At 47.9% G+C, this 12739-nt stretch overlaps 1 protein-coding gene across 10 annotated transcripts in view; it reads left to right on the top strand.

Moving 5' to 3' along the window:
• The first annotated feature begins 1126 nt into the window (after window positions 1–1126).
• The window catches only part of DCAF8 (DDB1 and CUL4 associated factor 8), a 41581-nt gene continuing 29968 nt past the window's right edge, over window positions 1127–12739 (top strand). The window contains exons 1-4 of one of the 10 annotated variants that reach the window (XM_045982353.1): window positions 1127–1277; window positions 2327–2399; window positions 4802–4926; window positions 5158–5332. The gene's annotated coding sequence lies outside the window, so the exon portion shown is untranslated. Of the gene's footprint in view, window positions 1610–2326; window positions 2400–4801; window positions 4927–5157; window positions 5333–5507; window positions 5614–12739 lie in introns of those variants that run through there. The other 9 variants (XM_045982348.1, XM_045982352.1, XM_045982351.1 and 6 more) reach the window with 9 other exon arrangements.

The raw sequence follows: 12739 nt of genomic DNA, 5'->3' as shown, positions 1-12739 counted from the left end.
AAAAAAAAATGCTCGGAAAAAACAATGCAGAGTGAGAAGACAGAGGAGGACGGCAGTTTGTGATACCATTTGCGTTGGAACAGTCAAGAGCTGCCACCCAGAAGTAGGATTTCAGTAGAGATCTGAGTGTTGGGAGCCAGTCTGGTAAAGATCTGGTAGGCGACTATCCCAAGAAGGGGGAACAAATGCAGAAGCCTTAAGGGTGGGCCATGCGTTGGCTGGAGTTAGGAGCAGAGAAGGCCAATGGGGCTAAGCCAGAGGCAGGCGGCATGGGAGGAGATGAAATCAGAGAAACAGGTGCAGCAACGCGTGAGGCCCCCTTTGCAAGCCATTGTGATCGCTTTTTTTTTTAATTTTTTTATTGTGTGATGAGGAGGATTTGGGGTAACAATATGACCTGACTTACATGTTACAAGGTCACACTGGCTGCCTTCTGTCTAACTGGCGGGTAAGTAGCGGAAGCAGACAAACCAGCTAGGTGTCCATTGCGACAGTCGAAGTAATACATAATGACATAACTGCATGGTAGCGATAGAGGAGGTCAAAGGGGTCAGCCGCTTGCACCCAGGCCGGTCCTAATCCCCGCGCCTGGCAGCCGCCTCTCCAGACTTCTGCAGGCTCCCTTCGGGCGTCCGAACCGAGCCTCTGCACAGCACCAAGGCCATGCTGGGGAACCCACGGCCCAGCACCCGCCTTCGGACAAACAGCCCCTGGAAGAGCTCCGCGGCACCCTGAGCTTCCGACTCCCTTCTTTGAGTCTGGAAAGGGGGGAATGGGAGCTCTCAGGGGGAAACGGGTGTCGAAGGTGCAGAAACCACTGAAGAAAACAAGGTCCTCAAAGGAAATGGGGTTTTCAGAGAAAACCCAGCGGCAACCGCCTGTTCCCAGTATTGAAAAGCAGGGCAAAATGGAGGCCGCGCAGGAGGTCGCCCGCCAGCCCTCCAGAAATGAAGTTTATTTCCACCACACCACCGCAACCCGGGGAGGGTCCCAGCTCGCGGCCGCTTTGCCAGCGCGAGGAAAGCGAGGCCCCCGGAACCCGCCGCGAAAGCAACTCCGTCTCCCGGGAGTGCGCACGCGCCCCTCGCTCTGTTTTCCGTTGGTCCTAAGCCCCGCCCCTTCTGCGTCCTCCGAGGAGGGTTGGGAGCCGAGAGCTCGCGCGACCACTCTTCCCTCAGTCTCCTCCAGCACCTCGTCGCAAACGCGGTCGGAAAGCGTGGCGGCGCAGGCGCAGGCGCCGAGAGCGGAGGCGGCGGTGGTGGCGGCCGCTGGCCAGTGTAAGATGGCGGCGGCGCTGGTGGCGGCAGTGGACGGGGCGGCTGGGCCTGGAACAGTCGGAGCAGCCGCTGGCAGAAGGATGACCCAAGACGGGAAGCAGGCTGCTGAGCCTCGTCGGCTCCCGTGCTTGTAACTGCCCCAGCCGGACACCCTCCCCCCCCCTTGACCTATCCGGTCCGTGTCTCGTTCCGGCTTGGCCTCCTGACCCCCTCGCCCCCGGCCCGCTCCCCGTCAGGATAGGTTGGATTCCTTTCCCGAGCTCCCGGGGCTCAGGTCTGTTCTTGGCCCTGACCCGGGTCTCCGCCGGGACGACTGGCTGCCCTTGCCTCAGGTCAGCCCTGGGGTTGCCCCCAAAAGCCTGCCCCGCAGTCCTCTGGGACGTCTTGCTCCTGGGGTGACCCGTTTGTGTGCGCGTTTTTACCCCTTAGACCGGGGGAAGCGGTCGCCCTGCGTCTCCCCGTCACCTCGGGGCCACCGCGCAGTGTGCCCCCTCCCCCACCGCGAGTTCTCGGGCCCAGCACCTTGTACGGAAGGCCGAGGTCCAAGTCAGTTGTTGCCGTCCGCTCTTGTTCCCTTTGTAATACAATTCTCGCAGCTTGCCTCCCCTCACCCCCAGACCTTCCAGGGCACCGCAGAACCGTACCATTTGCTCCCTGTTAGTTGGAAAGCATCTGGTGGCTTGAATTTCTGACTCATATGATTGTTGCTGGAGTCCTGTAAACAAACCGGCACTCCGCTAGCACATTCTCCCCGGGATTTCCCCCTGCTCTGTGGCTTCTTGCTGAGAGGTTTGCTTATGGGTTAGCGTCGGAAGGATTCAGGTTTGCCTTTTAGGTGGCTTTTTTACGTTTCGGTGGAGCCGGGAGACGACTTCCCTGGTTCATTTTATTCCTGTTAACTGGGTGGGTTATTTGTTCAGGAGCTCGACTTACTCCGGGACTAAATCGTTCTGAGGAGGTCTAAAAAGACTCTGAGGTGTACTCCTAAATATTTTTATCGTGATGTTTGGTAGAGATACCTTTGCCATTTAAACTTTAACTTTTCTCAGCCCTTCAGAGAATCAACAGACCTATTTTCTCAGGAGCTCAGCCTGGCCCTACTTCAGTGATAAAGAAGGAAAGGTGAGTAGGAGTTGAAGGCATTTGAATTCCTGAACCCAAGACAGACCCTACCCTGATGCTCAAGTGCTGACCACTGAAGTCTTAAAATTCCTGCCACAGTATCCCAGAGTTGGGGTATTGTTGTTGGCTGCGTTCCAGCTCTGGTTAAGTTACTTTGACGCGTTTTACTGGCTGTGGGCATCTTGACTTCCTGTCCTAAACTATCGCTGTGTATCTTCAAATAACCCCAGTGAAGCCTACAAGTCCGTGTGTCTCCCTCTTGGTGGGTCGTGATTCTTACGCTGTTGAAAGCTGGGAATTCGCGTGCCTGAGTTCTGGCCTCTCGTCAGATCCAGTCTCTTCCCTTCTCAGGGTTTTGGACCGTTGTTTCTGTTTAGGGGTGAATCCAGCTGCTCGTCAGGCTGGGAAGTGACGGCGCCGTCAGTTGGTGTCTGAGTTCAGGCCACCTCCGAATTCCAACCTTTCAGGACATAGTAGTAAATTTGGGGTTAAAAAAATTCGGCTGTTCTTTTCTATTTGGTCTGAAGAGTTTTTGGTGAGCCGGGCAGTCATCTGTGCATTTAGCAGCATGGGCCAGGGCCCAAGAGGGAGCCCGAACATTCTTGTAAATGTAATTTTTGTAGGACTCTTAGGTTTCTGGTAGCAGAGAATAGTGCTGTGGTTGATGGCCGTGGGCTGCGGCAGAAGAGCTGAGCGGCTCTGGAAGGTGGGCCTGGCTGATGGTTAACACCTTTACGCCAGGGAGTCCTTAAAGGTTGACACTGGGAAGTTTGGTTCCTCATGGTGTCCTCATTAGAAAATGAACTGGAATAAGATTATTATTGGTGGCAAGTATGTGTATCAGTAAGAACAAGATAATTCAGCTTTGAGAGCTGGACAGACCTGAGTTTAAATACTAAGATTTATTGGCCCTGTGACCTTGGTCAAGCTGTTTAAACTTTGACTCTTAATTTCCACATCTCTCAAAGTGGGATAATGTCACTTACCTCCTGGGGTCGTTGTTAGTATTGTATAAGGGAACCTGTGTTAAGCTGTTCAATCCCTAACATAGGATGGACACTTTAAAAAAAAAAGTTTTCTTTACACATCGTTGCTGAGGCTTTGAGTTTGAGTAAGGTATGCATTAGTCTACGCTTCTTTGCATTCTGCTTTCGAACATGTTTTCCTCTCTTTTTTTCTTTAAATCATTTTTAATTGGTCAGCGTAGATATATGTTTTGTGGGTACACACCTACAGTTGTCGTCTGAACACGATTGAGGTCTGTGTGGTGGGGCTTCGAGGTCAGGACAGAGGAAATATTACATGGCAGTCTGTGTGTATCTCTCTGCGTTCTTAGACGAAACATCAGTACCTTCCTTAGTTCGTTGCTTCCTTCCTCCTGGTCTCTGTTAGCACACGTGATCAGCGTTGACACAAGGATTGTAATTCCTTCCCTTGCTGGGTGTTGTTCGTTGCCTCTGCTCCAGCTACCCGTTATGCTTTTTCCTTTTGCCTTGAATAGAATACATTTTTTCCCAAGCCATCGGGCTCTGCAGTGGTCCTCATCAATAGATTATCAGAGGACTAGACCATGAGACGGTCTCCTTGTTCTTGGAAGTGAGTCTGGGCTAGGCAGCAGGGAGTGCAGAGCATTTTATTTGATCTCTGCAGCTGGACCATCTTAACAGGATGATGGCAAAGATGCAGCTTTTTAACCTCGTGTTGGCTTTTCTTCTACATCTTTTTGGGGGAGGTAAGGACAGATGAAAATTAAAAGTGTTGATAATATTGCAGTGAAATCAACTGTATTCACTCAGACCTGTGATCACATTAGAGTTGATCAGCTTTCATTACCACCATCCGGGGTCTGAGCTCTCCCTGTTGAAAAGTAGACTTTTGGATGGAGGGTTTTGAGGTGGGCCGAGACCACGTTTTTATTATTTGTGTTTTTATGAGATCTGGAGATCTGTGCTGGGGGAGTGGGGCTGGGAGGAGAACAGGACATACGTTGAAAGAGGCATAACTTTGCTCTTCTCTGTGTGAGGAGGTAAGAATCCCTCCTCCCCCGGGGGTTTCCCATTCTGAGTTCCAGGTGACGTCTTTGTATACAGTGAATCAGTATTCTTAGTCCCCGACCACAACTGTCAAATTCTTACCTTTCTGAAGATGCTTTATATTTCAGAGCGTTGCATAAGAATTGTCACATCTTATTAGGAAGTATTTCCTAGTATGGCTAAGTGGAAGGCCAGTTTGCTTGTGGCCTTAATTCCAACCACCAACCTGACAGGGCATTTTGTACAGCGGTCTGTGGAAAGTATAGGAATCAGTACCAGGGCTGTGATCCTTAGTGTTGAGTAGAATCAACCTAAGACGGGAGCTTGTCTTCAGAGAGAGCTAAAAGCAAGCAGCGTTTTTGTTGCCAGTTTAAACCAATACTGACCTTTCAAGAGCAAAAGGACTCTAGGAGAAGACGCTCTGCAGACGTGCACCCTGTTGTGGCTGACTGAGACCTTCAGACTTTCACACTCGGGGTCCTGTGTTCTAGCAGGTGAGTTACAGGCTTTTAAAAGCATGGGGTGACCAATGAAACTTTGTTTTCAGGAGATAGATTGGTTTCTGGATTGTTTCTACCATAGGGAAGTTACTCTAAACATGTCTAGGAATGGTCCAGATTATAAGAGACAGAGTTATCCAGACAGCTTTTTATTGCATAACACTGGTGTTTAAGTTAGTTTTTAAGATTGAATTAGCTTTCTCTTTTTTAAAAACAAATTATCAGTAAGCCGAGAGCATCTACTTACTGTTAGCCAGTCTGGAACCCAGGCAACTAACTGAACGAACTGAACCGGCAGCAGGCGTGGAGGTGATGACATGTGAACGGCAGTGTCAGAGCCAGACGCCAGTGATTCTGGCTTAGCTTTGCAGTCGCGCGGAAGACTTTTCATCTTAACGTTGTGAGTATGATAGAGAAACTGTCCCCGTTAAGCTTGGTCAGAAATTCTTGTTTGCTTGATTCAGTTAGTCTCTTGGTGAAGGAAGTCCTCGAAAGGTCTTTGAAAGTTAGTGTGTAATGAATTTTGCGAATCGGTCGCACTCCTCTACAGCAGGCTTTTATCTCTGTCTCCATAGGACATAGTTTCTGGGCCAGAGCCCACTTTCTCAAGTACTTGCCTTAACCTCTGGAACGTGTACGCCAAAGATAAATTACTGGACTGAGCCTGCTCTGAGTTTGCAGGTAGGGCGGGGGGGGGGGAGTGATTAATATGATAAAGATGGCATCTTATTACTGAAATGTAGTGTGTCTAACGCATTGGGTTACTGCAGACAGTTTTGGTGTTGCACCTGGAGCCTAGGTGTGTGCTCTCGTCCTCTGATGGTACTGTTTGAGGAGGTCTCGCGAAATCCTAATGTGAAGCATCCGTGCTTGCCTCTCGTGTCCTTCTGTCGTTCTTGGTTTGTCTTAGCCATCTGGAGATCTGTGTGGGGGTAGCCGAGAGCCTGCATTCCTCTGGTGTACTTTAAGCCTCGCCACATTACCAGACACGTTTTCGCTTGCTGAGGTCCCCGCGTTAAAAAGACTCTCTGCTCTCACCGAGTGCAGGTAGGAGGGCACTTCTGGATGTCGTTAGCCTTCCTGTTCTTACCGTTTCATTGTCCCTTGTATCTTTGGAGTGTTCTATTCCGTGGCCTTTCCAGTGACTAAAGAGCAATCTGAAATGGGAGTGGTGAAAGCTGGTAGTGGGCGTGGATTCTGACGTAAAGGTAAATCTGGAAATTGTGGAAACACCGTGGAGTTTCCTTAGAAAAGACTTTTCCTTAGAATCATTTAAATTGAGGTAAATGGGCTTCAGTACGGTCATAAAAAATTCCTTCGCTGTATTGCTGCGACGGGACTTAAGAGCTGGCGTGCACTCCTGACGTACTCGGAAACAGCGTTATTAGAGTCAAAGCCCGTGAACTATAAACACAGGGCATTTGGTCTTACCAACAGGGAGAGAAGGGAGGAAGGGAGTTCCTTGTTCATCGTGTAGTCGATGCAGGAATTCCTTCTTTTCTTCTTCATCGGTGAGGATCGCTTTGAAGCTCTCATCTTGGCTATCCAGGGAGCCCTCAGGAGGGAGAAGAACTAAAGAGCGCGAGGATTGTGTTTTGGGCGCCTGGGTATATTGGTTTACCGTAGTTCATCGAGTGTGAGTGTGCTCCAGGGATACTGACAGAGCTCCCTGGTTCTTTAAAAGGCCAGTGAGCGGGGAAGCAGCTCTTATAGACTTGGAACCGTGTCCTCCGTGATGCGCAGTGTCTGTTGCTGCTGAGTCTAGGAAGTGCGGTCTGCAGAAATGAGAAGCTGGAAGAATAATGTCCATCCCTGCCCTGTACAGACAGGCTCTTTGCAAAAATGTCTCTAATTTTCTAAACCGGCTCCTGCAGAGTAATGGTATCGTCCCATTTTATAGAAAGAAAAACAGACCCAAGTGGTAGAATCAGAACTCACACGCAGCTCTGACTGACGCCGAAAGTCCTTTTTTATTATACCTCGTGCTGCCTTTAGAAACCTGGGCTTTTCCGTGCCAACCAGTGAACAAATGAGCTGGAAAGAAGAGTTCGGTATTTCTTATAAAACATAGGTGAAGTGTAAAAGGTCTGTCCCTGTGACAGTATGAATGGAAACATTTCTGAATTGTTTAAACACGGGTCTCAGGTTGTGATTAACTGCTGGCTATTGAGTTTTTAAAGGCAGTAACTTTAATGGACGTAACTACACTGAAGGAGAGAGCTGGAGATCTCGAAGAGGGAGAAAATGGCATTTTCCCTTCAGTCCAAAGGTATCTCCACAGAACACTGTTCTGACTCTCAGAGCCTTTCCTCACTCTGCCTCTTTGTCTACTTCTCTGAAGCAACATGGATGGTCCCCACCTTCTTGAAACCTTCCTGTCTCTTGACCTCCAAGATGTTTGACATTCATTATTCCTTCTGCTCTCCTGCGCATTTTGCAGTCTCCCTCTTATTTCCTTTCCTAATAGTAGGTGTTCCCCAAGGTTCTTTCCTTGGACTCTCTCACCTTTCTTGGGTACTTAACTTTTTGGTATTTTATAGTGAGGTATAAATTATAAGGTGGTTGATTTTGAAGCTTCTCTGTACAGTAATTCCCAAGTCTGTCTCTCTGACCCTGATTTCTTAAATTCCAGACCGACCTTGTTTTCCAGTACCTCCCTGACATGTCAGCTTGGATTTTAAACATAATCAAAATCAAATTCATCTCTTCTCCCATATACGTGCCAGCTTCTCATTTATGACATTGATTCTCCCTGGGCACCCGGACTCCAACTTGCCCTTTTGATCTTGGGGGCCTCGTAACTACTGTCGAGCCAGGTACGGCCAGCTCTGCCTCGGCAGGGCCCTCACGCCGCTTCCCTTCTCGTTCCCTCTGCAGGCAGCCCCAGACAGGCTCTCGGTGCTTTTTACCTCCACGGCCGTGGACGCTTTTAAACTTGTTTCTCCTTCCTTTCCTGTCTGTTGCAGTCCCATCTTACTAATCCTGACAAAATAATTTTCCTGACAACCTCCCCCCCGCACACCACACACGCGCGCGCGCACCCACACGCAACTTAACTGATGAGCTGCACCCCACCCCCTGGCCCAGCTGGACAGGGCCATGCCAGGTGTTTCATCTTGCATGTATCTTCTCATCCTTGTCCTGGTCTTTCTCCACTTCACCCCCTGAAATCCTGTCTTCCCTTCAAAGCCGAGTTTATCTTTTCTTTTTGTTCGATGATACCGATGTTGGCATCCCTCGTGTCCTCGTCGTGTACTCATTTTTCCGACCGATGAGTGGCTGCAGAAGGGATTCGGACTGCCTGGGCGGGGTTTGTAGCTCCTCTGGTGCCTTGGAGGCTGTTGCCTTACTAGCTTGCCTGTGCATCGTTGGGCCACTGGGTGGTGTCAGAGGCCTAAGGATGTGGGTATGCACGGGCGGCTGGCCTGCTGGACAGTTCAGGGCCCTGTGCCGTCAGATCTTCCGCACAGCGCGGAGAGGGTTGAATTTTCCTGATCCAGAAACACTGACAGTTTCTTTCCACTCCCCTGCCCAGCATGCGGGAGGAGACCGTAGTATATTTACCTCCTCTTAGTGCCTCAGAGGGAGTGACCCCGCACTACAGGCCTATCCCCCTGGAAGCATGCTGTATGTCGCCTGAAGTTCACTTTCCTCGGGGTTGTCCTTTGAATTTCAGTGCCCGGGGCTCTCTGATTAATAAACACTGCGCTGCTGGAGGGTGGCTGGCCGCGGGAGTCGGAAGTTTTGGCTGAGGAAGTGTTTATAGTGAAGTAGAGAAATAAGGTGAGGAGAATGAATTTTAAATGAGCCATTTCAGCCTGAAAACCACAATTGGACCTGGGGAAAGTAGTCGATTCCAGTTCTTTTTTTTTTTTTTTTTTTTTAGGCTTTTATTTATGTATGTGACAGAGCGAGAGATCACAAGCAGGCAGAGAGAGGGGGAAGGTCTGGTCGACTCCAGATGGACACAGAGCCCAGGGCAGAAAGGCCGATTTGTCCTGTAGATGGAGATGGGGCCCTGAACAGCTGTCCTGTTATGGGTGTGTTGGGACGTCTGTCCTCCCAAGAGGAGCCAAACTCTGTGACTCTCAGATGTCTGTTCTACTAATAACAAGTATTTTCTACCACCATTTGTCAGTTTCAGAGGAGATTCTAAAACTTTGTCTACTTCCAATATGGGTGTTGATGTAGGAGAGCTTGGTGCTTAAGTTGTGGAGGGAGGCACGCCAGACCAGCCTGCCGGGCTTATGTAAGGCACGGGGACTCGCAGGGCCGGGTGAGCCCGGGTCTTTGTAAAAGAGATCAGGGACGGTAATGTTTGTAGTTGTGGATGCTCCCATTGGGCCTGAGGTGAGGAAGAATTATCACACCCGTTTTCCTAGACTCCAAAGGAATGAAAGTGAAATTTAATTTGAGAGAAATCTAAAAAACAAATTTAAAAAGCATTAAGTATACAGATTGACAGTACAACCACAGAACTATTTTAAACACCTTCAAGCTCCCGATACTTGTAGTTGTCACCAAGGCAGAGGGGTTGGAGTCTTTTTATAAGTTTAGGATTCATCTTGCCTGTCATGGTGTTGCTGGGAAATCACAGGTGGCTTCTGTCGCAGCCAAACTCCTGCCATACTTTCTTTTTTGAACAAGAACTGATATCTCGCTCTCGTTTACTGTGTCATATTGAGCACTTTAGCCAGTGTCTGTTAGTAGTCACAGTGTTAAGAATTTAGTATTTTTTATTTTATTCTAATTATTATTATTATTTTTTTAAAGTAGGCTCCATACCTAGCATGGAGCCCGGCACAGGGCTTGAACTTGTGACCCTGAGATCAAGACCTGGGTGGAGATCGAGAGTCAGATGCTTAACCGACTGAGCCACCCAGGTGCCCTGGCCCTGAGAATTTAGTATTTTCACTTTTAATTGTTGGGCTTTGTCCGACAGTAACACTTTGCCCGACTTCTTCCTCCCACATCCCTTTTCTTATTCCCTTTTTATTGGCCACAGTTTTTGAGGTATCATTTACATACATGTAAAATTTACACCTTTTTTCAGTGACTCATTCTGTAGGTTCTGACAAACACACAGTCACATGACCCCACCAAGGTGGAGGCGTGGAACAGTTCCATCACTTCCACAGCTTTGCTTGCGCCTGTTGGCGGTCCGTCCTCTTCCCCCAGCCCCGGCAGCCGCTCTTCTGTTCGTCTGTATCGTTGATTTGGTCTCGCATGTCCTGGGAATAGAATCATACCACGTAGCAGTCGGGGGCTTGCTTCTTCGACGCAGTGTGACAGCCCTGCCGCCCACGCACTGCTGTGTTTCACCAAGTCATTCCTCTCGGTCCCCAGTAGCTGGATCACAACTTACGTATTATCTGTCACATGGTTGGAGAATATTTGGTTGTTCCTGGGTTTCGGTGAACCTAAATAAAGTCCCTAAAGAAAACATTCACCGGTAGGTTTCTGGGTGAACATGTGTTTTCTTTTCTTTCTTTCTTTTTTTTTTTTTTTTGAGTACGTACCTGAGTGGGATTCCTGGGTTGTATAGTTAAGTTTGACTGTATAAGAAACTTCCAAACTGTTTTCCAAACTGACTGCCAGTTTGCATTTTTGCCAGCAGCATGGGACTTGAGTTGCTCCCTTCCTTGTTAGCACTTGATAAAGGAAGCTTTCGTTATTTCGTTATTATTATTTTAATAAATTTTAGCCATTCTAATAGGCGTGTAGAGGCTTATTGTAGTTTTAGTTTGTATTTCCCTCATGGCTGAGGGATGTCGAGCTTCTTCTCGGGTGACTGTTATTTAGCTGTGAGAAGTAGATTTTGGCTGCTGCCCTCTAGGAAACCATCTTTTGCAGATATTTTCTTCCAGTTCATCGCTTGTTTTTTCATTTTCTTAGTAGTGTCTCTTGAAGAGTAAATTTTTAATTTGGTAAGTCCAGTTTAATTTTTTTCTTTCACAGCTTGTGGGGGGCTTGTTTTGTTTTGAGTCATTGTCTTAAATATTTGCCTAACCTGTGTCACAAGCATATCTTCTTTGTTTTCTTCTGGAAGTTATATTGTTTGAGCTTTTTATTTTTTGAAGATTTTATTTATTATTTGATAGAGATCACAAGTAGGCAGAGAGGCAGGCAGAGACAGAGAGGGGGAAGCAGGCTCCCCGCTGGGCAGAAAGCCCGATGTGGGGGCTCGATCCCAGGACCCTGGGATCATGACCCGAGCCGAAGGCAGAGGCTTTAACCCACTGAGCCACCCAGGCATCCCTGTTGTTTGAGCTTTTACGTTTAGGTCTGCGATCCATTTTGAGTTAGTTTTTGTATATTGTACAACTTAGGAGGAAAGGTTTTTTGTGGGTTTTTTTCTTGCCTTTTTTTCCTTTTTCTTCTTGTGCATTTGGATGTGGATGCCCTGTTCTGGTATATGGGGTCTCTTACACAAATCTTTCCTCAATATTGAGAAAAGAACCCCCCCCCCCAGTGGTTTTAAACAAGAGATGGTTGGTACCTCTTCCACAAAGTACTTTTATACACTGTATTAACTGCCCCTTTGCTTGGTTTTTATTAATAATTTGTCATATATTTGGTTAAAACTTAAAGCCTTTTTATTAACGCAAGAGAAATCTAGGTCATTAGAATTTCTTGGGTAGAAATTAAAATGACACCTGGATATTTTTTTCCCATCCCCCAATAGTTTACTCTTTAACCTTCAGTTTGGCAGGGGTTAGGGTTATTTTTAGCGTGTAGGCAGTAGAGCTAATCTAATTAAACTCCCCCAGCCACCTGGGACAGCGAGCTCATCAGCTCTTCCAGGCTGAGATTGGTTTGCTCGGGACTGGATTTTACATGGAGTTCATCAAGGTAAAAGCAGTGGATTTGTTGGGAATGTAGTGCAGGAAGAAGGCGATTTACGTTTGGGTCACGTTGGGTCCCTAACTGCTGATTCTTTTTTTTTTTTTTTTTTTAAGATTTATTTATTTATTTATTTATTTGACAGACGGAGATGACAAGTAGGCAGAGAGGCAGGTGGGGGTGGGGAAGCAGGCTCCCCGCTGAGCAGAGAGCCCAGGACCCTGGGATCATGACGTGAGCCAAAGGCAGAGGCTTAACCCACTGAGCCACCCAGGCGCCCCCTAACTTCTGATTCTTAAATAAGGCTAATTCTTCGGTGCTGAAGGAGATTCTAGAGGGGCTCCTGTACTTGAGACCAAGAGCGCCATCATAGCATCTTGCCTCTTAATTGGGATACTTTAATTCCCGCCCCAGAGTTGAGATGGTGTTAAATTTCTTTATTCAGGGGCACCTGGGTGGCTCAGTGGATTAAGCCGCTGCCTTCGGCTCAGGTCATGATCTCAGGGTCCTGGGATCGAGCCCCGCATAGGGCTCTCTGCTCCGCAGGGAGCCTGCTTCCTCCTCTCTCTCTGCCTGCCTCTCTGCCTACTTGTGATCTCTCTCTCTGGCAAATAAATAAAATAAAATAAAAAATTTCTTTATTCAGATAGAAATGTATACGATAAGAATAACAGGTCATTTCCAAAGTGATTGTATTTTATTGTCATCATTTCTTGATTTTTTAAAAAAGTGGTCCTCCAAAGGGGAAGGTGTGTACTCCAAGGAGTATATTGAAGGTGACTGAAGGTGACACGGTGATACATAGAAAAAGAATGTCGGAACTTGTTTTTTTTTTTTCCCTAGAAAAATTAAGCTTAGTGTTCGATGTGACTTGCTTAGATGTGTGATGCCCATGCACACATACTGAGGACTCGTGGTAGAACTTGCCGCCGATCGGGGTTTTTGAGCAGTCGAGAGCCCTGCT

This window comes from Meles meles, chromosome 17 (genome assembly GCF_922984935.1).
Source record: "Meles meles chromosome 17, mMelMel3.1 paternal haplotype, whole genome shotgun sequence".
NCBI classification, from domain to species: Eukaryota; Metazoa; Chordata; class Mammalia; order Carnivora; family Mustelidae; genus Meles; species Meles meles.
Note: the sequence above shows the minus strand (reverse complement) of the source record. Positions and strands in the feature narration are given on the sequence as shown.